Source organism: Gorilla gorilla, chromosome 1 (assembly GCF_029281585.2).
Source record: "Gorilla gorilla gorilla isolate KB3781 chromosome 1, NHGRI_mGorGor1-v2.1_pri, whole genome shotgun sequence".
Taxonomy (NCBI): Eukaryota; Metazoa; Chordata; class Mammalia; order Primates; family Hominidae; genus Gorilla; species Gorilla gorilla.
The window spans coordinates 179,235,501-179,260,702 of NC_073224.2; the positions used below are offsets into that span (position 1 = coordinate 179,235,501).

General features: G+C 39.0%; 1 long non-coding RNA gene across 1 annotated transcript in view; it reads left to right on the forward strand.

The window, feature by feature from the left end:
• The window catches only part of LOC129526666 (uncharacterized), a 208,796-nt gene that overhangs the window by 112,689 nt on the left and 70,905 nt on the right, over positions 1-25,202 (forward strand). The window lies entirely within an intron of this gene.

Consider the following 25,202-nt stretch of genomic DNA (forward strand, 5'->3'; position numbering starts at 1 on the left):
TGCTTGATGTTGCCAAGATTGTGTGGTAACACTCATATGCTGCTGGTGGGAGGTAAATTAGTACAATTTAAACAGTATCAAGCAAAATTACAAATGCATCTATTCTTTGATCCTACAATTCCAATTCTAGGAAATTACACTATCAGTACATTTTCCTGTGTGAAAAATGACACATGTAACATTATTCTTCACAGCAAAAGATTACCTAAATATTCATCAACAGAGGACTGGTTAAATGGAATTATGCAGCTGAAGTTTTTTAGTAACTGTTATAGGAAGATCTCCAAGTTGCATTTTTAAGTGAAAAATCAAGATGTAAAACAGTGTATATGGTATGGAAGGAAAATGGAAAAAATACTTATATTTATCAAAAACATCTTTGAAAGGGCATCTGAAGAATTAATAAGAGCAGTGACTTTTTTTTTTTTTTTGCTTTTTCCTTTCAGGAGAGCTATACTGGGTGGCTGGGGGACTTAAATGGGAGAAATATTTTTCATTTGATGCATTTTTTTCTACTTTTTGAATTTTGAACCAATATATAAATTATTTTTAAAAACCCTACATCTGAAATATGTGAATGAGAAAACACCACAATTCCCATTTCTCTTTCTGAGTGAAGTTTGGGGTGTGGACCGAGAGGCTCATCCAGTTAACCCTTTCCACTTTGCAACAACCTCTATAGCAACACTGTGGAATCCTGTTACTACAATGACAGTTTGAAAACCAACTTTAAAAATTCAAAAGTTAGTACATAGAGAGCATCTGTAAAAGGCCCGGCATGTTGTAATTATCTTGGCAAATGTTAGCTATTTTTTTTAAAGTTGTTATACTTTGTAAGTGGGCAAATTGAGTCACATGGATAGAAATAGTGAAATTTTAAGATCCCCTTTTATAATCATCGTATGGTGTGTACCGATGTCTTGACACATATCAGATACCCAACAAGCAAATGGTGATTGATTACCTCATTCTATGGTATTGTCCGTGATTAGTAAAGGTAATATTGTTGGTGAAGACCGACAGGCATGAAGGTAATGTCAAAATATGGTAGCTTGTCCTGTTGTGGGGCTGAGAGTCTTCATCTTCTGAGAGAATAGTGTTCAGCAGGCAGAATTTAATTTCAAATTACAACCTATGGAGGCACCATGGCATGATGAAAAGCACATGGAAGTCAAAGGACATAATTTAGATTTTTGATGCATTAACAGTGTAGCTTAGCAGACCCTGGGCAGGTCTTTTTACCTGTATCAATCCTCAGTTACATCCTTTGCAATATGATTCTTTTCTCCTCACAAATGTATATAAAGTCCAAAAGACCTAACCGGATTTGAAAGCATTTTGAAATTTTCAAGTATTATGGACACGTGTAGAAGATACATGACAATTTCATAATAATGTCAGGCCTGTTCACACTCTGTACATCAGTGATGGAGCATTTGTTGCTGGTGAGGACAGTGTTAAATTTGCAGAGCAATCCAAGGAGAGACTTGCTTGCCATAAGGGGAGACCCAGGACTGATGGTAGGCACTTAACAGCATGTTCCAATTACAGCATTTAAATCTAATTGCCTACTCTGTTAATCTCTGTCAGTGCGGCATCATTTAATATCATCACGGCAGCCTCTAATATCGTGAGCAATGTGAGCCGAGCTGAGACTATTGAAAAAGTTCAGTCCCAGGTCTTCATATCCCCTTTAATTCTCTCTGTCAATTATGCTGCAGCCAAGAGTTCAAATAAAGGTCTTGAGATCCGGGGTTGGAGCTACCTTTATGAAGCGAAGCCTCCTATAAATATACAGATTATATCAGGAGCCTCCAATTCCTTGCTGTGGTTATTTTTGACGGGTTAGTTGCAGTGACTAGTCTCTGGGGATATAACTTACTAAAGGCTTATTTTAAACAAATATTGCAAATGCAATCTGTTCCATAGTTTATAGTTCTGGAAATAAAGTGATGTGATACTTGCACATGTATTTTTCTCCCTCTGCAATCCCCTTGGCTCAAATAAGGTTGGTGGGGAAAAAACCAGACACATACTTAGCCCAGTTCTTTGCAAAAAGTAAGCTTTTTGTCTTTGTTTACTCTTATTATAAATGACAGTTGATAAGCATGAAAGATACAGTCAAATATTAGATTTTAAAATGTCATTATTAAATCATAAAAAACAAATTTAGGGACATCATCAACTCTATTTAAATCCTATATAGGATTCCATGAATTACTGGCTCATTTGCTGTTCCTGGCAGCCCTATAGTTAGATACCATTATTACCCTGATTTTATAGTTGAGCACACAAAAATCAAGTGTTTTGTCCATGTTCTTACAACTGATAAATACAGAGCAGAAATGTAAACCCAGGCAAAAGGAATCCAGAGGTGTTTTCTCTAAGACCAACTCCATGCCCTCAAGGACTTTTTCTCAAATCTTGCTGGGACCATGAGACTTACCAAATGGAGAAATTGGTTAGCCAGATCCAGCCATGCGTGATTAAATTCCCAAGAGATTGGTAACAATACACAGTGTTAGTTACAGAAGCCCAGAAAAATCAAGGTTTACCAGGTGCTGGAATTGGAAGGATGAGATGGGATATAAACCAAGGATGGAGGGACAGGTAGAATTTAGATGAGTAAAACACACACAGAGAGAAGGGGCAAGTCATGGGGAGGACATTTTATAAATAAATAGACTGGGCGTGCTTTCTTGGAAGGCTGTGAGACAAGGTGTGTTAGAGAACAGGCTGAGCTGCTCTGATGAAGAGCCCTTAAATCCTATGATGTAAGTCAGATATAAATGTGTTTTTCAAGAAGTTGTTCAGCGATACCTGGTCCTAGGCTCCCTGGTTTCATCTGCCGTCCTCAGATGAGGGTTGGGTTCCAGGCTTAAGTTCTTCCCACATGCATAACATAATGGGCCAATGTAGCGGTCAAGCCTCTGATACTTTCTGCCTATGGGACCTTGGGCAGGATAGCTACTCTCACTGCTAAAGTTTTCTCATCTGAAAAATAAGTATAATTAGGGGATCAGTGGTATAATTGAAAAATGTTGAGAATGGTGCTTGGCACAAAGTGTTTGATATTATGTGTGTCATTATTATATGCATATAGGTGGCTTTCAGTTTTTGCCCATCAGTTGGCTCCTTGAGATGGGTGTTCCCCTTTTGGGAGATGTCTAAGGTGAAGTTACTTACCAGAAATAAATAAGCTTGTAATTTCCTCTACCTGGAATTATTACAATGAATAGAGGTACCCAGATGAAGACTAGAGAAGATAGAGACAACAGATTAGCCCACAATGTGAAGAGCTTAGGACAGGCCTGAGGGTCTGCAGGGGGAGGGGATGGGAGGCAGTATGGAATACATGATGGGACACCCTGCAACCTTTGGTAAAGGTGAAGGCCTATTGCATTTTCCGCTTCCTTTCTTCGCTCCTGAAGAGGAGATGAACTCAAAATTTGTTCAAGGACACACCATGGTCCACGGAGCTAAGCAGAGATGCTTCAGCATCCTAGGCAGCCTTTGTTTTGGAGGATCTACCCAAGATCATTTCAAATGTATTAAAATGCAACCACATGTCCTATTTCATGAAATTATGAATAACCATATAAGTTGAGTTGTAGTCTAATAGCTGACAAAATGTTAAATTTGTGTAGATATTTAATTCAACATTCATTCATTTTGATCTGCAGTTTTTGTTTCTTATTTTGGAGCCTATAAATATATCTTTATGCATGCAAGTCTTAGGCCCTGAGCTCATAGTGCCAAATGCATTAAGTGGCCTTGGCAATGGTGGTTTGGAGCAGATGATTTGGTCAAAACAAAAAAAATTTGTTGAAATGATGATTTTACTTTTGACTGGAATTTTTTTTTTTTTTTTGAGATTTTACCCAGAACCTTTGGGAGGAGAAAAAGAGGTTATAAGCTTTTGCGTTTCTACTTATTTTGGGATTGTTCTTCACTCTTTGATGATGAGATAAGATAGTCTCAGGCTTTCTCTTACTGAAGAGGTGGAATCTGACCTTCAAAGTCATTGTAGAGTCTGGATAGGACTCAGTCAAATAAATCTGGAAATAGATGAATTGAGTGAGGCAAGAAAGATTCTGGATATAACTCGTGGCTTATTCTGGATAGTTGGAAGAGAGGGAGCTGCTCTAATAATGTGACCTTTAGTAGGGGTTGGTGAGGGTCACGGATGGGTGCAGTGTTGGAAGCTGTGAGACCAGGAATCCCAGCTGGAAGTGCAACAAACGCCAGTCCCTCTCAATGATACGACCAGTAGAAGGTTTTGCAAAGATATTTCTCTTTGTTCAGTGGGGGCCCAGAACCTTCTGGGAGGTCAGCGTGAGGCATTTAAATGTATTGTGGAAGCCAAGGACTTTCTTGGGGTCAGGGTTGGCAGGATCTTCATGAGCTGGTCACTTTTCTTAACTAGACTGTGGCAAGCCCTGCAGGAGATTGGTGAATTACTTAATTTTAATTTTAATTTTAATTAATTTATTTTTTTGAGATGGAGTCTTGCTCTATCACCAGGCTGGAGTGCAGCGGCGCAATCTCAGCTCACTGCAACCTCCGCCTCCCGGGTTCAAGTGATTATCCTGCCTCAGCCTCCCGAGTAGCTGGGACTTCAGGCATGCACCACCATACCCAGCTAATTTTTTTTTTTTTTTTTGTATTTTTAGTGGAGGCAGTGTTTCACCATGTTGGCCCGGATGGTCTTGATCTCTTGGTGTCATGATCTGCCCGCCTTGGCCTCCCAAAGTGCTGGGTTTAAGGTGTGAGCCACTGTGCCCAGCCGAATTACTTAAAATTTTAAACTTTCTCCTGTTTGCTATTTTGATGACCCCCTTGTCTGGTTCTTGGTAGTGATGAGCAAAAAAACACCTTATAATAAAAAGAGCTAATGAGCTTGTCTTCCAGGCAGCAACATGTATTTAAAATGATACTTAACAATGTAAGCTAAGTGAGAGGTACTTTTGGAGAGGCAGAGGTGGTTCCACAAATCAGGACAGATTTGGGAGGGCAGATTTGAGATGGTGGAAGAGAGCAGTGGTAAAGAACCTAGGTTTTTTATTTAAACAAACTTGTGTTTGAATTTTACTTTGGAACTTATTATTGGTGTGATGCTGAGCAAATGATGTAACCTTTGTGAAATTCAATGTCCCTATCTGTAATAAAGAGTCTAATTACTTTGTTGTGACATAATTCCTATAAAATGCTTATCATAGTACTTGGTACACACAGAAATATAAGAAGTAAACTAGTGAAGAGATGGCTCACAGCTGGGAATAAAGATGCTATTGCTTCACCTTCTAAAGTCAAAGAAACAGCCTGGCCACACATAGGTTTTGCAGAGCATGACATGCTAAAAGAAACTATATGACAACCTCCCATCCCCATGTCTAAACAAGTGAAGCTGGGGGTGGCTGGGTGGGGAAGTTACTTTGGTGAAGAACTTCAACGGAAGATGTTAAAGTTAGCCTCCTTTCCCCTTGCTAATTAAATTGTTGGAGTTTCTGCAAGAAGGAGAAAAAAAAAAACTTGTGGCTCATTCTCCAGATGGATGTTTGCTAGGTTTCAGACATACCCCTAGGATCCTGGAGTTTGGAGACAGAAGAAGGGGCAAAGACCATCCCACTCAAGGAACAGTGGAAAATCCCATCTGCTTCCATCGGCCTTGTGTACAGGATGATGAAGGCGAGGAGATTGGAGGTCTACACGTTTGCTAGAGACTACTGCAGATATTGAAGATTATGGGCTGGAGTCAGACTGAATATGTTTCAAAGTGTCTTGGGCGTCACTGCATAAGGCCATGTCCATGCTGGCTAAAACAATTAGTGCCTACCTGTCACAGGTGAATATAGAGACCATGAGTAGATGAGCAGTGAGAAAAAAATGATAAAGGTCACCAGAACTCATAAATATGCCCCGCACGTTCTCCTGGGAAACAGGCTGCCCCCTTACCACCTCAGCCCCCATGTTAGCACACAACACGGAGGAGAAAGAAAAAGCACAAGATGATGAAAATGAATGGTCTGGGGTGAACAAGTCACCCTTCTCTTCTGTCTCAATGGCCCTTGCAGCAGCTTAATGCAGGATGCAGGGAAGGAGGATGCTAATCTCTACATGGGATTGAATGCTTATCTGAAATGAATTTGAGGCTATAACTGGATCAGTCCACAGACTGCTGGACCAGGTTGAATTATTGGAAGGACTAAGATATTGTCAAATGGTTATTTGGCAACTTAAAGGTACCACGAAACCATTCCCACAACTCCACCCTTCCACTAGTATATGATGGTGGGGGTTGTTGAAAAAGCAATTGCAGTTACTAGAAAAAAATAAAACAACCTTGCTCTGTATATCCTTGAGTCATACTATACTTCTTAGTTATGAGTATTTGGTAAGTAAGTGTGAATTAAATTTTAGCTGTATTTTTATGATTAGTGTTATGGCTGTTATTATTTGTCCTTTCCATATTTACTGAAAACCTAGTGCCTGTTAGGAACTTTGTTGTATGCTAGGCATAGAGAAAGAGAGAAAGAGTTTCTGCCTTTAGTGGGCACCTAGCAAGTGTGGATAACCAGCATATAAATAAAAGGTTCAAAGACAATGAGACAATAGTGTGGTAGAGGTAAGTAGGGGGGACACTATTGGCATACAAGTCAAGAGTGAGGAACTAAGCCATGGGGTGTGTGGTATAAATATTTAATAATGGCTTTCTGGAAGGAAAAACCCTGAGTTGTAGCATTTGCCAATTTCTGTGGTGTAAATACTCCTACCATAGTTATCAACGGGATGTTTCAAATAAGGAGACAAAATATGCACAAGCAGCTCTAGTGAGCTACTTCCAGCCAGGTAGGGGTGTGTGTGTGTGTGTGTGTGTGTGTGTGTGTGTGTGTGTGTGTGTGTGTGTGTGTCAGAGAAGGCTTTCTAAGAGAAGAAACCCCTGACCTGAGTCTGAAAGGACAAGCAGGAATTAATCAAGACAAGAAAGGCAGGAAGGACATACAAGGCAGGAGGACAGTCTGAGCAAAGGAAAGAGGCCTATCACAGCAGGATTTGGTAAGGGCAGGAGGAGAGAACCATTCAGTACACTTGATGTTGGTTACTGACCGTCAACATATGTTCATTTTTTTTGTTATAAATGACATGTATGTTAACTCAAAATTGTCATACTGAAATTTATTCATCATTCATTGGTCAAATACAACAATTTATGGGTGCCTACTTTGTGTTTATCAGGAACTAAAGATTTAAAGATGAGTGGAACATGGTCCCTGTCCTGAAAACAATTGCAGTATAATTGTGAGGAGAACATAGACATGTATGTATACACATACATAACATGGCATGGTGACTGTACTAGTTAAAATACACATACATTATTAGGGGTTGTGGTAGGTGGAGTAAGGGACCCCTCATGTCTTTGGAACATGTGAATATGTTACCTTACATGGCAAAAGGGTCTTCACAAAGATGATTAAGACCTTGAAATGGCTAGGTTATCCTTAATGATCCAAGTGGGCCTTAAATGTAGTCACGGGTCCTTATAAGAGACAGTGAAGATGGAAGTTTGGAACTAGAGAGGGAGAAGGTGCTACACTGCTGGCTTTGAAGATGGAGGAAGGAGGTCACGAGCCAAAGAATGTTGGCAGCTGTTAGAATTTGGAAAACACAAGAAAACAGATTCTCCCCTAGAGTCTCCAGAAGGAACATCTTGATTTTAGCTCAGTGAAACTAATTTTGGACTTCTGACCTCCATACTGTAAGATAACATAGTTGCGTTGTTTTAAGGCATCACATTTGTGGTAATCCATTACAGCAGCCTTAGGAAACCAATATCGAGGTATTAAAAGAAGCAGTGTAACGTAGTGATTAAGGCTCTTGATTTGTGAATTAGATTGCCTCTCTTACAATAATGTCCCTGCCTCTTTGTAGCTCTGTAACTTTGGGCAAGTTACTGCCTCAGTTTCCTCATATGTAAAATGAGGTAATTACCTGTTTCATAGCTTGAGGGTGTGGATTGCGATGTTGTATACATAATATACTGAGTACACAGCAAGCAATCTATACATTTTCATATTAAAAAATATTGTTTCCTCCTCTCTGTTCTCTGATCTAGGTTCTCATCTCTCAGGTTGGTGAGTATAACTAAATACATGGATAATTAAGTAGGCTTTTGTGGTCTTGCCTGGAGAAATGGGTACCATTTCCATTGCTAATTTTATGGGCAAATATGATCTCAGTTGGAAAAATCTAATCCTTAACATGTTGGACTACAAAACAATTTGAATTCTGTGTCTTCTCTTTTGAAAACAGTCACATTTGATCAAGCCAATAAAAGGGTTAAGAGTTTTGTATGTTTCCCATCTCCCTGACACCATCCCCCTGCCCCGCCCCCACCAATAAAATCCTTTTTTGTGCACCCTTTCTTTGGCCAGAGTGTTCTTTTCTTTTCTTTTCTTTTCTTTTTTTTTGAGACGGCGACAGAGTGTTATTTTCTACTCCATGATTTGGAGTCGGCCTGTCTGTCCCCTTACTGAGCAGGAGCGGTTGAACAGCTGTGAAAACAATGGAGAAGCCGAGGATGGCTGTGATTAGTGGCGGGCGCTGGGGCAATCTGGGACCCACCAGGCCTGTTTCCCATGTCACACAGCCTGCGGAGTCTGGGTGTCACATGCCCGGGCTCGGCCTGGGGAGGCCTGCTCCAGGCTGGGGCTGCCTGATAGTCACCCTGGCAGCCCCTCTCCAGAAACAGATTTTTGTATTTTTGCTCTTCTTCTCTCCATGTTCTTGGACCATTGTATAAACATGGTGTTGCTAGGCAGCCCTAAAACCTCCTTTCATCCTGGATCCCAGGAAATTTGGTCCAGGAAAATTCACCGAAGTGTGCTTACAGCTGGTGTTGTCCACCGAGCCAGCTCTCCTCTCTGGCCCCAGGTTTCCCTGCCAGAAATTCCCAGCATCTGTGTTGTACATTTGATTTTCTAGATGTGGATAACATCGAGGTGGGTTTAGAGATCTCCCTACCCTCCATTAAATGTCCCTTACTCTGCGACCTGTGAATACAAAATGTTTAACTTAATCATAGGCTTTTGCAAGTCAGTCCTAGATTACTAAAGAACAAATAATTTTGCTTACCGCTCCACTGAAACACCCAGTGACGGCCTAATAGCAGTCTCAATTTCACCTCATTTTTTTCCTTTCAGCTGCAGAGCTTACCAGTCATGTGTGATTATTATTTTTAAAATCATCTCAAAATTTTAGTATATTTTCAGTTATGGAACCATAATTGTAATCTAAATTTATTTATTTTAAAAAATGTAATGCATTTTTAATAGACAAATAATAATTTTGTACATTTATGTATGAGGCACAGTGTGATGTTTTGATCTATGTATGCATGGTGTAAAGATCCAGTCAAGCTAATGAACACATTTGTCACCTCACCAACTTATCACTTTTTGGTGGCCACTTTTTAAAACTTCTTCCTGCCACAGCTCTCTCCTGGTTTTCCTTTCAACTACGTGACAGTGACAGTTTTCTCAGGCTCTGTTTCCCTTCCTAGCCAGAGCCGTGTTGCATTTATCTCTATGCTTCCAGCAACCAGCACAGAACCTGGTCTGCATTTGCTTCAGTAAGCATTTGTAGGGTGACAAGATGATGAAATCATTTAAATGTACTCATTCTTTACTTGTGCGTTTTTTTTCCCTCTTTGAAACATAATTTTTAAAAAATCTTGGTACCATCCAGAATTAAGTTTAATATTCTCTCTTCTGGATTGTGTTATCATTCAAATTATTCTTAGTTCCCATTTGATAAAAATACTATATACATTATAAATGTTGACAAATAATTATTAAACATAAAATTAGAATTTTATTGGAAAGGCCTCTCTCAAGGATATGTATGGGCCTTTTTTTCCACATAGTTTGTGTATCTATGAATGAAAATTACTTATTCTTAGAATGACAGAGGGTTCTACATTAATTTGGTCCTAACTTTCTGTTTTTTAACTATTTTATATTATAGCAATTTTATATATTTGCTAATAGAGAGATTAGTATAATACAATCATCATTTTTCCTCTTTTTATGGTTGCCTATAAATTGTACTGTCTAGATGTACATAAACTATCTAGCCTATGTAAATCTTGGATTAGTCAACTTTTATTGAGTGAATGATGTAGACAGCTGTCCTCGCTTGACTTCTTTAATTGTTATACACAAAATTTCAGTCTTATTTTTATTAGACTGTTGGAATGTTGCCTATATGACTGTATGTATGACCACAGGCTATACATATAGGCTGTATGACCTCACTCCTTCTTGGCGGCCATGGCAGATTTACTGATCTATCAGATAATTGTTTTCTGTGGAGCTCAGAATCCATTTTAACATGGTGTTCCAGACAACTGTCACAAACCAACCAGAGTGGGTATGAGAGCCAAAATCAATTTTATTTTTTTAAAATTGTATGAAAATCTTTTTAAAAAGAATGTCATCTTTGTTATTTTTTTTCCAAATATGGTACATGCTAAGAATAAAAACCAAGGAATCAGCACAGAATCTGGTTCTAGTGAAAAGTTCACAGAAAAAAGTAAAATCTCATCTAAAATTCTTCCTCCCAGCTGGGTGCGGTGGCTCATGCCTGTAATCCTAGCACTTTGGGAGGCTGAGGCAGGTGGATCACCTGAGGTCAGGAGTTCGAGACCAGCCAGACCAACATGGAAAAACCCCATCTCTACTAAAGATACAAAATTAGCCAGGCATGGTGGCACATGCCTATAATCCCAACTACTAGGGAGGCTGAGGCAGGAGAATTGCTTGAACCCGGGAGGTGGAGGTTGCAGTGAGCTGAGATCGTGCCACTGCACTCTAGCCTGGGCAACAAGAGTGAAACTCTGTTTCAAAAAAAATTATTCCTCCAAGATATTAGCATTATGATTTTTATAGAGTATTGTTTTGTACACCTGTCTTTGAAAACACAAATTAAGCTGAGTACAAATAATTTTATAAAGATGGGATTTTTTATATGCATATCATTTAAAATAAAACATTTTTTCTTGAATTGAATGGAAGGAAGAAACAGAATGAATTGCTGAACCTCAGATTGTGTCTTTACAAGGGAATGGCATTCTTTAAAGGTACCTCAAAGGCTAAGAAAAACAGTAACAAACCTGAACGTTGTGCACATGTATGTCATGCACATATACCTAAGGTATAATAAAAATAAAATAAAATAAAATTATCGTTACTAAAAAAAAAAGAAAAAAACAAAAAAAACACATGAAGGGGATGAGAAAAAAATTTTTTAAATGAATATTTCAAATTCGTTATTATCTATTAATGGTAGTGTTTTTTTTGAAATATGAGAATACTAGTTTATGTCCCTCCAAGCCCTCCTTGCATCACCTGGGTTTTTCTAGTAAAATTATTTTACATTGTTGGAATTTATGACATTTGTATTCTATCGTGTAACCATAATTCTCACAGTTGTTTAACCTTTGTTCAACACTTGAATTCATTTAGTGCTCACTACCAGACATTTTACCATGGCTTTTCTATTGAGTTCTTTTATTTTGAAGCAGCATTGGTTTGCTGTATTTTGTTATTAGGTACCTTCTTCGAGAAAGGCTCATAAATGTTGTGGTTTTAGTTTTGAATGTGCTTGAGGGCATTCTCATCTTTATACCTGAAGAAAGGGTAATTAAATTATCCTTACAATTCTGTGATCCAGGCAACAAAATGATGCTAGCATTTCTTTCTTTCTCTCTTTTTTTATATATTTTTATTATACTTTAAGTTCTAGGGCACATGTGCATAACGTGCAGGTTTGTTACATATGCATACATGTGCCATGTTGGTGTGCTGCACCCATTACCTCGTCATTTACATTAGGTATATTTCCTAATGGTATCCCTCCCCCTCCCCCCACCCCACAACAGGCCCCAGTGTATGATGTTCCCCTTCCTGTGTCCCAGTGTTCTCATTGTTCAATTCCCACCTATGAGTGAGAACATGCAGTGCCTGGTTTTTTGTCCTTGTGATAGTTTGCTGAGAATGGTGGTTTCCAGCTTCATCCATGTCCCTACAAAGGACATGAACTCATCATTTTTTATGGCTGCATAGTATTCCATGGTGTATATGTGCCACATTTTCTTAATCCAGTCTATCACTGCTGGACGTTTGGGTTGGTTCCAAGGCGGTCATTAAAAAGTCAGGAAACAACAGGTGCTGGAGAGGATGTGGAGAAATAAGAACACTTTTACACTGTTGGTGGGACTGTAAACTGGTTCAACCATTGTGGAAGACAATGTGGTGATTCCTCAGGGATCTAGAACTAGAAATACCATTTGACCCAGCCATCCCATTACTGGGTATATACCCAAGGGATTACAAATCATGCTGCTATAAAGACACATGCACACGTATGTTTATTGTGGCACTATTCACAATAGATGCTAGTTATTTCTCTGTGGAGTAACTGAAGGATGACCCACATCTCCAGCGTGTAGGTGTTCCTTGGAATGCTGTCTGAGGTCTGAAGGGGATAAGCCTTTGTTTAAATGAGCACAGGTTACACCAGGAGGTTCCCTTGGTATCGCCCATGTTACTCCGTCTCTCTTCAATCCCTTTCTGCTCTTGGCCCAGACACATACCTTTTCTTTCTTTACCATGTGGATTATAATTCTGGCCTTGGTCAATCCTCTGTGAGCTTTAATTTCTTTAGCACCTGCTTTGGAAAGATTTTGTTTCTCACAAAATTTCCTCTTTCTTACTCATAAGGAAAATGCATTCTGTGCTTGGCACCTCTGAAAATTGAAATAAATGATTTCTCTAAGCCTTTCTGCAGGTTTTGCTATTTATTCCATTAAGATTTTCCTTGTCCCCTTTCTCTCATTTTTTTTTGTGGCCAGTGTTTCCTCAGTTTCAAATATGGTTATTTGCTTTCAGTTATTCTTTATTGTATCTAAAAATGAGGTGTTTATCAGAAATCTGTTTGCCTATAGCTCTGACAGTCTCCGTAACTACTTAGTTACGGAGTCTGTCTCCGTAACTACTTAGTGAAATCTCATAACTTAGTGAAAGTCTCATAACTACTTAGTGAAATCTAACTTGGTTTCTACTTTGGTTTCTTGCCTATTACTAAACAGCAGAAGCCACTGTAATAATCCGTTTTATTAGCAAGATACGAATTCAAAATATTTTCACCATAATCTAACTAATTTGGGGTGATGACTGCTTTGTGATTTTATGGGAAAGACAGAGAGAGCAACAAATATAAGACGAGTATTACTTTAATTGGGAGAGAAGAGGGAAGGTGGAAATGATCTAAACCTGCTTAGGGGCTTCAGAGAAGACAGTACAAAGTTTTGACATTTGAAGGGAGACTTGAAGATCAAGTCAGAGTTTGTCAGAAAGTCAAGCCCTTGGGAAAAGTAAAACAGAACACAAGATGCACCATGACATGGCAGCGGGGAAAAGCATGGTGAGCCATGGAAGCTAAAGTCACTTAGTGTGGCCTGGAAGGAGCTGAAGTCGCTTAGTGTGGCCTGGAAGGAGGACAGTTAGAATCTGTGGCTGATGAGGTAGGCAGAGTCAACCATACCATGTTTTGATTTTATCATGTAGGTAAAGGAAAGACGGGGGATAATGTTGAAAGGGGAATTTGATATAACCCACATGCCATGGGGGTCCCTCTGGCAGGAGTGGGGCCGTTGTCAAAGGGTGAGCCTGCAGGCAGGGAGACAAAAGGCTACTGTAAGTATGCAGGTGAGAGATGACAGCCATGATGCAGGCTGATTGACTGCAAAGGCAACAGATGTGGGGTGATGAGGGGGCCACCGTGAGAGAGATGTCTTAGATGATTTCGAAGACAGTGAGTCTTTAGAGGAGGGATCAACAGCTCTGAACATAATTGACCTGTGTGCAATACTAGCTCTGTCCCTTATTGTTTATACTATCATGAGAAATTCACTAACCAACCTTTTCAAATCAATTTCTTCATCAGTACACAGGGATGAAAATGCTCAACCCAAGATTGTTGTAAATAATATATGTAAAGCCCCTGGGAAAATGCCAGCCCAGTACCCTTCAAAATGAGCTAGCTCTACCTGTCTCCACCCTCCTGGCCATCTAAGGTTCTTTGCCTCTAGAAACAGTTATGTTGTTAACTCTCTGAAGAGTGGAATGAAAATTCTGAATTCTGGGGCTACCCTAGCACCCACCTTGTACAGTATTACTAAATATTTCAGACTGCAAGTCGGGAATATAAAATCAATCAAACCCTGGCTGAGTAAATTTGGCATAACACATCTTATTAGTCACAGGATGAACAGCGATTTCGAACAAAGTTTGCTTGCCATTTCTCAGAGCTGGAATCAACATGGAAGGAACAGTGTGGAGGAAGTATTGCTACTTATACTATCACTATTATTACCACTATTTGTTCACTACTTGAGTTTTATAAGGCATTATAATTTTACTATTTCTACTATCACTATTACCATTAGTTATTTGCTACTTGAATTTCATAGGTCACTATAATTTTAACAGACATTTTAAATGTCTTTTAAATATGTGCTACACACTGTGTGCCAAATATTTTAATAATGTTGTATCACTTGGTTCTTACAATAAACTTATGAGGTAGGAATTTTTCGTCTATTTTACAGGTAAGGATATTGAAGCTAAAACACTATAAATAACTTGATCAAGGACACTTGGCTAGGACTTTGAAATATATAAACTCTGGAAAGAAAATGTATCAGTTAGCTTTTGCAGAATAATGAACCACCCTAAGGTGCAGTGGCTTCAAATAACTACCATTTATTATTACTCATGAGTTTAAGGGCCAGTTGGGTGTTTCTGATGATCTGGGTCAGGCTTGGTTGATATTAACTGGGCTTGCCCCTGCATCTGTGTTCAGATGGAGGCCTGCCTGAGACTGGCTGGTCTTGAATGGCCTTTCTGGTTTTTGGCTGGCTCTTGACTGCAGCAGTGGGAGTGAGTGGGCCTCATCAACTAGCAGGCCAGCCTGAGCTCATTCACATAGAAGACGGGGAGTGTTTCAAAACCAGCAGCAAATGTGAGCAGACACTTGAGGCTCAGGTTCAGAATGTTGCTTCTGCTACAACCTTATGTAAAAGCAGCACAAGTTCAACACAGATATAAAGGATGGAGAAGTAAATTACACCTCTTGGTGGAAGAAGTGTAAAGAATTATGGCCATTTTGGTTACCTACCACACATGCCTGTATGTGTTGGGCTCCAAAGCCAATGATCCTGCAGTGCTGCCTTTTAATTTTATTCTTATTTTAAGGATAAAACAACTGAGGTTCAAAGATCTTAACTTGCTCAGCCTCTTGACTGCTAAGCAGCTGGACCCTGATGTGAAGCCAGGCATGCATAACTCCAACCAGTGAATTTCTACTGGGCCTGGTTGCTGGCACTTGGTTTTCAGAGTCTGTGAGATGTAGAGTCATTCACTCTTGTGGGTAGAAGGAACCTCAGAGGTTATCTGGCCCGTTAGCTGATACACTTTTGAATCTCATAGGTCACTATAATTTTAAAAGACATTTTGGCAACCAACACAGAGTAGTTAAACTATTTTTTTTCCTCCAAGTCAAAGCATTTGCTTGTCATTCTCATTTCATTACGAAAAAGAAATGTGATGCCAAAAAGCATAATTTTTAAATAAAGGACAGTTGTTTAAATTGAATAAATTCAGTATTGTGAAAAACTTGCTACTTTTGTTTTTATTTTGTTGTGGTAGCTTTACATCAGTCCAAAGAGCAGAATTTGGTATCCCCTAACCTAGACTACTATTCTGTTTAAGAATCCACTCTAAAACTTTCCTAACATGTGATCTTCCATTCATTGCCTGTGTAATTCTAATGACAGACAGCTCACTATTACCTGAAGCAGCTTATTCCATCTTTGGAGATATGTACAAAAGAATGTTTTTTTTTTTTTTATTTTATTGAAACAAAATCCTTCCTGGTGACATCTATACATTAGCTGAAGTTCATCTGTTGGTGCTCAGCTAGAGAAGTTGAATGCACTAAGGTGCTTGAAAATAGCCATCATGACTCCCTAAGTTGTCATTACCCCTAGTCCCTTTGGTCTCCAGTTATACAGCATTGGCATTGAGCACCATCTACTTTCATACTGCTCTCAGGCTCTACCCAGTTTGCCTACATTTGCCTTCATGTGGATGTAGACCTCAGTTTAAGTCTCTGGGCCTGGCCTGATTAGCTGTAGTAGATTAGGTCATCCATTTTCTCTTTCTTTTTTTATATTATTAATTATTTTTTATTTATTTATTTATTTATTTTTATTATTATACTTTAAGTTCTAGGGTACATGTGCACAATGTGCAGATTTGTTACATATGTATACATGTGCCATGTTGGTGTGCTGCACCCATTAACTCGTCATTTACATTAGGTATATCTCCCAATGCCATCCCTCCCCCCTCCCCCCACCCCACAACAGGCCCTGGTGTGTGATGTTCCCCCTTCCTCTGTCCAAGTGTTCTCATTGTTCAATTCCTACCTGTGAGTGAGAACATGCAGTGTTTGGTTTTTTGTCCTTGCGACAGTTTGCTGAGAATGATGGTTTCCAGCTTCATCCATGTCCCTACAAAGGAAATGAACTCATCCTTTCTTATGGCTGCATAGTATTCCATGGTGTATATGTGCCACATTTTCTTAATCCAGTCTATTATTGTTGGACATTTGGGCTGGTTCCAGGTCTTTGCTATTGTGAATATTGCTGCAATAAACATACATGTGCATGTGTCTTTATAGCAGCATGATTTATAATCCTTTGGGTATATACCCAGTAATGGGATGGCTGGATCAAATGGTATTTCTAGTTCTAGATCCCTGAGGAATCGCCACACTGTCTTCCACAAAGGTTGAACCAGTTTACAGTCCCACCAACAGTGTAAAAGTGTTCCTATTTCTCCACATCCTCTCCAGCACCTGTTGTTTCCTGACTTTTTAATGATCGCCATTCTAACTGGTGTGAGATGGTATCTCATTGTGGTTTTGATTTGCATTTCTCTGGGAGAAAATTTTTTCAATCTACTCATCTGACAAAGGGCTAATATCCAGAATCTACAAAGAACTTGAACAAATTTACAAGAAAAAAACAAACAACCCCATCAACAAGTGGGCAAAGGACATGAACAGACACTTCTCAAAAGAAGACATTTATGCAGCCAAGAGACACATGAAAAAATGCTCATCATTATTTTCTCTTTCTACATATGATGTTTCTATTAATGAGGTGTAAGGTCATATTAGCCTTTGCACAAAATCTTATCAAGCTGTTGACTTGAGGCTCAAGTTAAGTCTCAATTTCTGTATGAATGAAATGAGAGCACTGTAAAGCTGTTTTAAAGGCTCAATAAATACTTATTAAAATCCAATATGACTTCAATAGCATTTATAGAATATATTTTATGAACTAGTCCCTATGATAGTCACTAGGAATCTAGAGAAGAGAAGGTAATTTCTATTCTCAAAGAAATCAAAGTGCAGAAAATAAAACAAACATGCAAAAATAACAAAGCAACAAGATTATCATTTTTTTTGGCGGTATGTGCAAAGTGAGATGGGAGAATAAGAAAAGCAGCATCAATGCCTTCCTGGGGTTCAAGGAAGACTTTGTAGAGGCTGTAGCATCTGAACTAAGAGCTAGAGATTGTGTAAGATTGGCCTGTTGGCCCTGGTTTCTCTATCTCTCGGGGAGGTAATACACCATACAGATGAAAGAGCACAAGCTTTGGAACCAGAAAATCTGGATTCTAGTCTTGGCTGTGCCACTTCTCACAGGTCAAACTCACTATATCTTGACTTCCTTTCCAAGGACATTATTGCCCCATCTCAGTATTGTGAGGATTAAATGAGATAATATGCATAAAGTTCTTGGTATAATTCTGGTGCATGATGTGGTAGGTATCATTGTTCCAAGCAACTTAAGATGACCCAAGTACCAAGCACTGCTAGCCTGATTGAGGACACACTTTATCTTCCTTTACCTTGCCCTCTGTGCACTGCAATGAAGTGTGCACCCGGAATGCGTCCCTTAGATGTCAGAATCTTAAGATAATGGCTTTAGGAAGAACACATGAATGGGCCAAGAGCTGCTGCAGTGAAAAGTGCTGACATGTACCAGAGCATAGTCTGAGGCAGTAAGGTTCACATTGCTCTTTTGAAATGTAATCACCAGAAACTCAAAATTAAGAAAAAAAAGTTTTTAAAAAATTTTTAAGAAGAAAAATACATTTATTTAATAATGAAAGATTCTATAAAGCTATTGAATGTTTTATCATTTAAAATAACTTTTAGAAATTATACTTCTGAAGCATTTAAACCATTATGTAGTTCTCAAAATTGTATTGGTCATTTTCTCTCTGTGACATTTGTAAATATGTTTGACCAGATAATTCCAATTTAACTATACTTGCAGGTAACAATTAAGCATGTGTTTTCCATGTTCTTCCTTTTGACTATTTAAATTTTAAGTTTGATTTTTATTTTATTAATGTGATTTTTGGCTTCAGCCAATTGAGTTTTTAATCACTGTAGTGTTTGAAATCACTGGAAGCTTCTCAAAGGAGAACAATATAATGGGAAAATTAACTCCTAAATAATTTCTATGCAAGTCTATGGGAATTTTCTTCTATTAAAGAATTACTTCTACTTTTTACGGCAGCTGAAAAAAAAATCCACATTTTTTCCTTTTGTTAAATCTTCAGAGTGCCAGAACTCAAAAATATTTTTTAAAAAACGATAATAAATTTGAAGAAAAATCACAGACTAAAAACAGTGCAAAAGACAGCCATATGTTCTTTATCCGTATTTTACTGTTGTTAACATTTTGCCCCATTTACTTTACCATTTCTTCTCTTTTTTCCACGCACACATGAGCATGCATGTGCACACACACACACACACACACGCATCTTTGGAGAGCCATTTGAGAGTAAGTTGCATATATTATAGCTTTTATCCTAAATATTAGTGTATACTTGCTAGAAATAATGGTGTTTTCTTACATAACCGCAAGGTGTTTATTAATTTCAGTAGATGCTGATGTAATACCTTGATGTAATCTGCTGTCCCTATTCCAGTTTTGTCAATTGACTCAATAATATCCTTTATAGCATTTTTTACCTCCATTATGGGATCAGTCAAAGGCTAAGTATTGCCTTTAGTTGTCATGTATCTTTAGTCTCCTTCAATCTGAAACATTTCTGTAGGCTTTCTTTTTCTTTTATGATACTGACATTAAAAAAAATACAGCCTCCTCCCTGCTTAAAATAGAGTGTATCTAATTTGCAGGATGGCAATCTCATATTTCCTCATAATTTGCTTCAGTTTATGCATTCTAGGCCACTTAAGTGATGTCCTTCTCAGGGCATGGCATTTGGAAGTACATGGTGTCCATCTGCCCCTCATTGGTGATGTTAACTTTGATCACCCAGTCAAGGTCATTTTTCATTTCTCTACTGTTTAGTTACTATTTCTCTCTTTCTCTTACCAATTAGCAAAATGTAGAGAGACATTTTAAGGTCATGCAAATACATATCATTCTCCTTATCAAAATTTCCCCATAGAGTTAACATCCATGGATGATTCTTTTGTCTGAACCAGTTTTATACTATGATAGTTACAAAATGATGATTTTTTTTCCAACTTCAGAACTTCTATATTTACCAGTCAGGACTCAGCAAGACAGCCTTCTTTTCTTTGTCTATCTATCTATCTATCTATCTATCTATCTATCTATCTATCTATCATCTATCTATCTATCTATCTATCTATCCATGTATCTATCTCTATCTATCATCTATCTATCTATCTATCTATCATCTATCTATCTATCTATCTATCTATCTATCTATCTATCTATCTATCATCTATCTATCTATCTATCTATCTATCTATCTATCCATGTATCTATCTCTATCTATCATCTATCTATCTATCTATCTATCTATCTATCTATCTATCTATCTATCTATCTATCATCTATCTAGATTTATCATAAAAATGGACCCATGGATTCCTATTTTTAATGTTCTATAATTAATCACCACCTTTAATTAATTGGTGGTCAAATCATGTCACATTCGGTCAGTGGTAGCCCCTTCAAGCTGGCTCCTATGTACTTGTAATATGCTCTCGACCACTTTTTGAGTATTTCCTTACTTTCTGGCACAACTCGTTTTTCCAGACTCATGTTATACACAACTTGCCCCAGCTTTGAAATCAGCCATCTCTCTGTGGTGCCCTGGTTCCTTTTGGTGGGGAATGGCATTAGAGACAAAAATGTGGGAGCTAAGTATGCTCATTGCTACTGGAGTGTCTTTGCTTCTAGACCCTTTCAGCAGACAGAGCTAGGAAAGAACCAGGAAAGGTACACACAAACACATATATATTAGAAAAACTGAATCCCTAACAATAGCCTCCAATTTCAATCCACCCTCATAGGATTCTTTATTTCCTTCTTCTACTCCATATTTACACATCCCTTCTTCCACAATGAAAACTCTGGATCCCATCAACATCAAAACATTTCTTTATTTGCTCACTTCCATAATACACGTAAAATAGTTTTCGAATTGCTTCACTTAAACCGCTACAAAAAACAAACTCATTAAAAAGAGTTCAGAATGTATGGTTTCCCACCCTCTACCCTGCCTAAAACTGAGCATATATATAGTTGAATGCAGTGTTCATACGACTTTTGTTAAACTTTTCTACCTGTTTCTCTGGTCAGTGAGGTTATGCAATTCATTTGAAACACACTTGGGTTCAATTTTATGGTTTGCTTTCAGAATTTTTTTTGCCCTTCCCATATTTATTGGATACATTTTATTTTCTTTAATATGTAAAACATTGACAGCTTTTCAAGCCAAAGCCCTATAAGCAGCTCTATTATTAGAGGAGTGTCACTGTTGCCCATATCTCTTTCTCCCTGTTTCCTCATCTCTGTAGGTAACCAACTTAATTGTTTTCTGTTTTTCCTTTCCTTGTTTCTTTTCTTTCTTTTGTAGGGGGTAAGGTTAAGCAGAGACTTGTATGTTTTCTTATTTTCTCTCATATTTTACACAAAAGATAGCATACTATATATGCTACTTTGCATTTTGCTTTTGCACTTAACAGTATCTCCTGGGCCGGGCGCGGTGGCTCACGCCTGTAATCCCAGCACTTTGGGAGGCCGAGGCGGGCGGATCACGAGGTCAGGAGATCGAGACCATCTTGGCTAACACGGTGTAACCCCGTCTCTACTAAAAATACAAAAAATTAGCCGGGCGAGGTGGCGGGCGCCTGTAGTCCCAGCTATTCGGGAGGCTGAGGCAGGAGAATGGCGTAAAACCCCGGGGGGCAGAGCCTGCAGTGAGCCGAGATTGCGACACTGCACTCCAGCCTGGGCGACAGAGCAAGACTCCGTCTCAAAAAAAAAAAAAAACAGTATCTCCTGGAAATTGCTACAAATTAGTGTGTAGAGATCATCACATTTTTAACAGCAGCATAGTACTCTATTGTGTATATATACTATGGTTTATTCAACCAGTCTCTTATTCTTGGATATATTTAGGTACTTTCCAATATTTTACATGTAAAAAATGGTGTTGCACTGGGTAGCACTATGTATATGTAATAATATGCATATATTAAAGGTGTATATTTAGGGTTAAATCTTAGAAGTAATATTGCTAGGGTTAAGGGTAAACACATATGTAGTTTTTAAATATGTTGTCAAATTATCCTCGATAGGTGTTATGGCAGTTTGCATTTCCACTAGTAGAAGAGTGCCTGGGAAACTCAAAATTTTGATCTTTATGCTCACATAATGATAACTCAGAAGGGATTCAGGAGCCAGGACAGAATGAAAATCAAACGTTAGGTGTAAAATTTAGTGGGAAAAAGGATGCCCATACAAAGGATGCCCATACCATACAAAATCAATTCACAAAATGCTTTTTCAGACCCTTGGACACTATCTGCTTGAGGGTAGGGTGGTCTTATTTAATTTTTCTCTTTGCAGTTAGGTATCTATTACTACGCATCTTAGCAAGATACCTAACACATGGTAGATGTTCTGTAGAGATTGACTGTTTAAATGCATTAAAGAATAAACTGGCAAAAATCTGGCATTGCCCATGGGAATAAACAAACCTGGCTAGGAGATTATTTTGAAGTGACAAATCTCACCTCCTCTCTCCTCATCCCTCCTAGACAGACATTTCCTTGTTCCTGGGGACTGAGCAGTTTGAAGTTTCCAAAGATGAAAACATGTAAGTTGTCCCTGCATAAGAAAATGGGGCCGCACAGAGGCCTATTGTCTGCAGGGACATTGAGAGCTCTGTGGTGAAAGAGGATTGTCCTCAACTGCAGCCTGGTCTTTTTCAGCCTGAACATTGCCTTTTCTCTCTGGAATGTAATATTCTACCCATGCCCTCTGAGTGGCATTGTGCAGTAGCAGGGTCAGGAATGGGAGGGTGCAGGTGGGGAAATGATCTTTGTATAGGCAACCCAATAAGTCAGAGGCAGTATCAGAGGGCATGGCTAGGCCTGGATCTCTGAATAAGTGCTTTGTGCAGGTCTTGGTGGCAGTGGCTGGAGAAGCACCTTCCTCTTGCAGCTTACCTGGTGGCTGAACAAAGCAGCCTTTCAGGCCTCGGGCCCCACAGCAAACATTGCGCAGGTGATTGACCTGCTCTCTTGCCCTGCAGTGGCCCAAGGATCACATTTCTGCCTGGCATTTCTTGTGGGTCACCACTAGGGCCTGTTCTTCTTTCAGGATTGTAGGGGAAATGGTGACAACAGCCCATGAGGAGATGGGGCACTGGTTCCAAGGTCAGACAGGTTACTAGAACTCTGAGGACATTTTTTCAGAATCACAGAGAGCAGGCGCAGCTAATCTAGACGTCTGTTGGCTCTTGGTATGGTCCACACTACACTAGCAAGCACTCCTTCCCTGGCTTCCAGCATTTATAAAATTTCTTTTCTCATTTGATCTCCATGATAGTCTTGGGAGGTCTCTAGGACAAAATTTACGTGGAGATAGTGGGACCATACGGTGCTGAAGTGCATCCAGGATGGTAGAGTCTTCTTACTCTCAATTCAATTTTTTTGGACACAGTTATGCACAGTATCATGGGGATTAGTGTGATGATGGGGCAAAATTATACGCTGTAACTTTATTTTGGGTTTTGTTCTGGCTACTCTGAAGAGACCTGAATGGACGAGAGATGTTTTCCTCTTCCTCACCATAATAAAAGAGGTAATCTTTGTGTTCTGAGTTTGAGTTTCTTGTCTAAGGGATTGTTAATAGTTTCTATGTATCAGGGTTAAAAACAAAAATTGTAAAGCACCTGGAAAAAAACACACATAATTCTATTTGGGCTTCTAAACTTATGGTTTATAAGGTGCTGTGGGCCCAGGAAATAGAACGGGGTTCACTCAAAGGTGAAAGGAGATGTTTTCCTTTTCTATGGTGGAGACAGGGCTAGGTAGTGTCTTCAGTGTTTCCATGAGTGGCGGAGATCCATGACCTCTGTGTCTGATGCATCAAAGATGGGGAGGTGTCTGTGAGAGGATTGTGGAGGCTGACACTGAGGCTTTACGAGCAGGCATTGGTTTTGCAGTCAGGCCTCTGTTTAGTGAAAAGGACTGCTGTGAAAGTACATCTGAGCCCACCTGAAGCATCCTCACCTGCTAGGTGGGGGAGGACAAGTTCGCCCAGTAGCCTCATGCACAAAACAGACAATTGGAAGATGATGACATGATGGAGTAATCTCTCACTTTTTGGACACCGTGTCAACCTCCTTGATTGTCTTTAAAACCCTAGGAAGAGAAGGAATTCCCCTTCAAAAGTGACTGAAATGGAATCCTTCTTGTTTGTAGCAAGCTGGGACTCAGAGCCAAATTTAATTCACTTAAAAAAAGTGAAATGATTTGTTCATTTATTCATTCAACAAAATTTATTGAGTGGTTACTGTGAGTCAATATGATCTCAAAGAATGCCAGTATGTCCTTCTCTGGACACCTTAACAAAGTTTGATTAAAATGAATTCATTAGATATTTGGCCTCTGTCATGATTCTGTTTTCTCTGTCATGTTCCCTCTTCATGAATCGTTGCCCCACAGTGTTTGCATAAATCTGACTCTTTCTTCAAAATGTGGTTCAAATACTTCCTTTTTTGGCAGATACTCATGTTCTCCCATCCATCCCATAAATCAAGGTGTAGCTGGGTTTCAGTTTGAGCATGGGCCATGTCTGCTTACAGGTCCAGGCATGCTTGAGGCTACTGGGAAAACTTCAGGTTTGTATCTGATGGAACTATTTTGGGGGATATTGAGGATCCTCCTGTGAAAGAAGTCATAATGTTTCCACTTGTGGGATCCAGACAGACACATTTCGGCATGTATGGAGAGCCAGTTGAGAGGCCTTAGGTTTTAGGAAGTGGATAGCTGACTCCCAAGAAAAAACCTATACTCTGGCTGCCGCTTGGGTTTGTTTCCTAACCTGCCTAGGCTTTTTTAAAGGGTGGATCTTAAGCGGCACAGAGTTGCCATATATAGAAATGAAAATAACTGCTTTGTTTAAATATCTGCAAACTTTGGGATAAGAGGCATACAGTTTGGTACTGCTTTCTCTGTTCTTGGAGGTTTATACAAAAGGGATAGAAATGTTTTTCTCCAATTGTCAGAATATTACCAAAATTTTTGGTGCTTTTGCACATCAAAGCCTTTGGGTCATTGAACATGAGGCTTGGCAGAGCAGAGGTAAAACTGCTGTGGAATCTTGGTCTAGGGGATAAACCAAAAAATATCTGAGAGAAGTCTCAATCAGTTTAGAAGTTTACAGCTTGGTTTTATGCATTTTAGAGGGACAGAAGTTACAGGCAGATGTCAGTCAATACATGTAAGGTAGGCATTGGTTCAGTCTCGAAAGGCAGGACAACTTGAAGTGGAGGGTGAAGTGGGGGTGTCCTTCCAGGCCAAAGATTTTCTGGTTGGCAATTGGTTTAAACATTTAAGCTATTATCTAAAGTCCTGGAATCAATAAAAAGGAATATACGTGTTAAGATAAGGAGTTGTGGAGACCAAGGTTCTTATTATGTAGATGAAGCCTCCAGATAGTAGGCTTCAGAGAAAGTAGATGGTAAATGTTTCTTGTC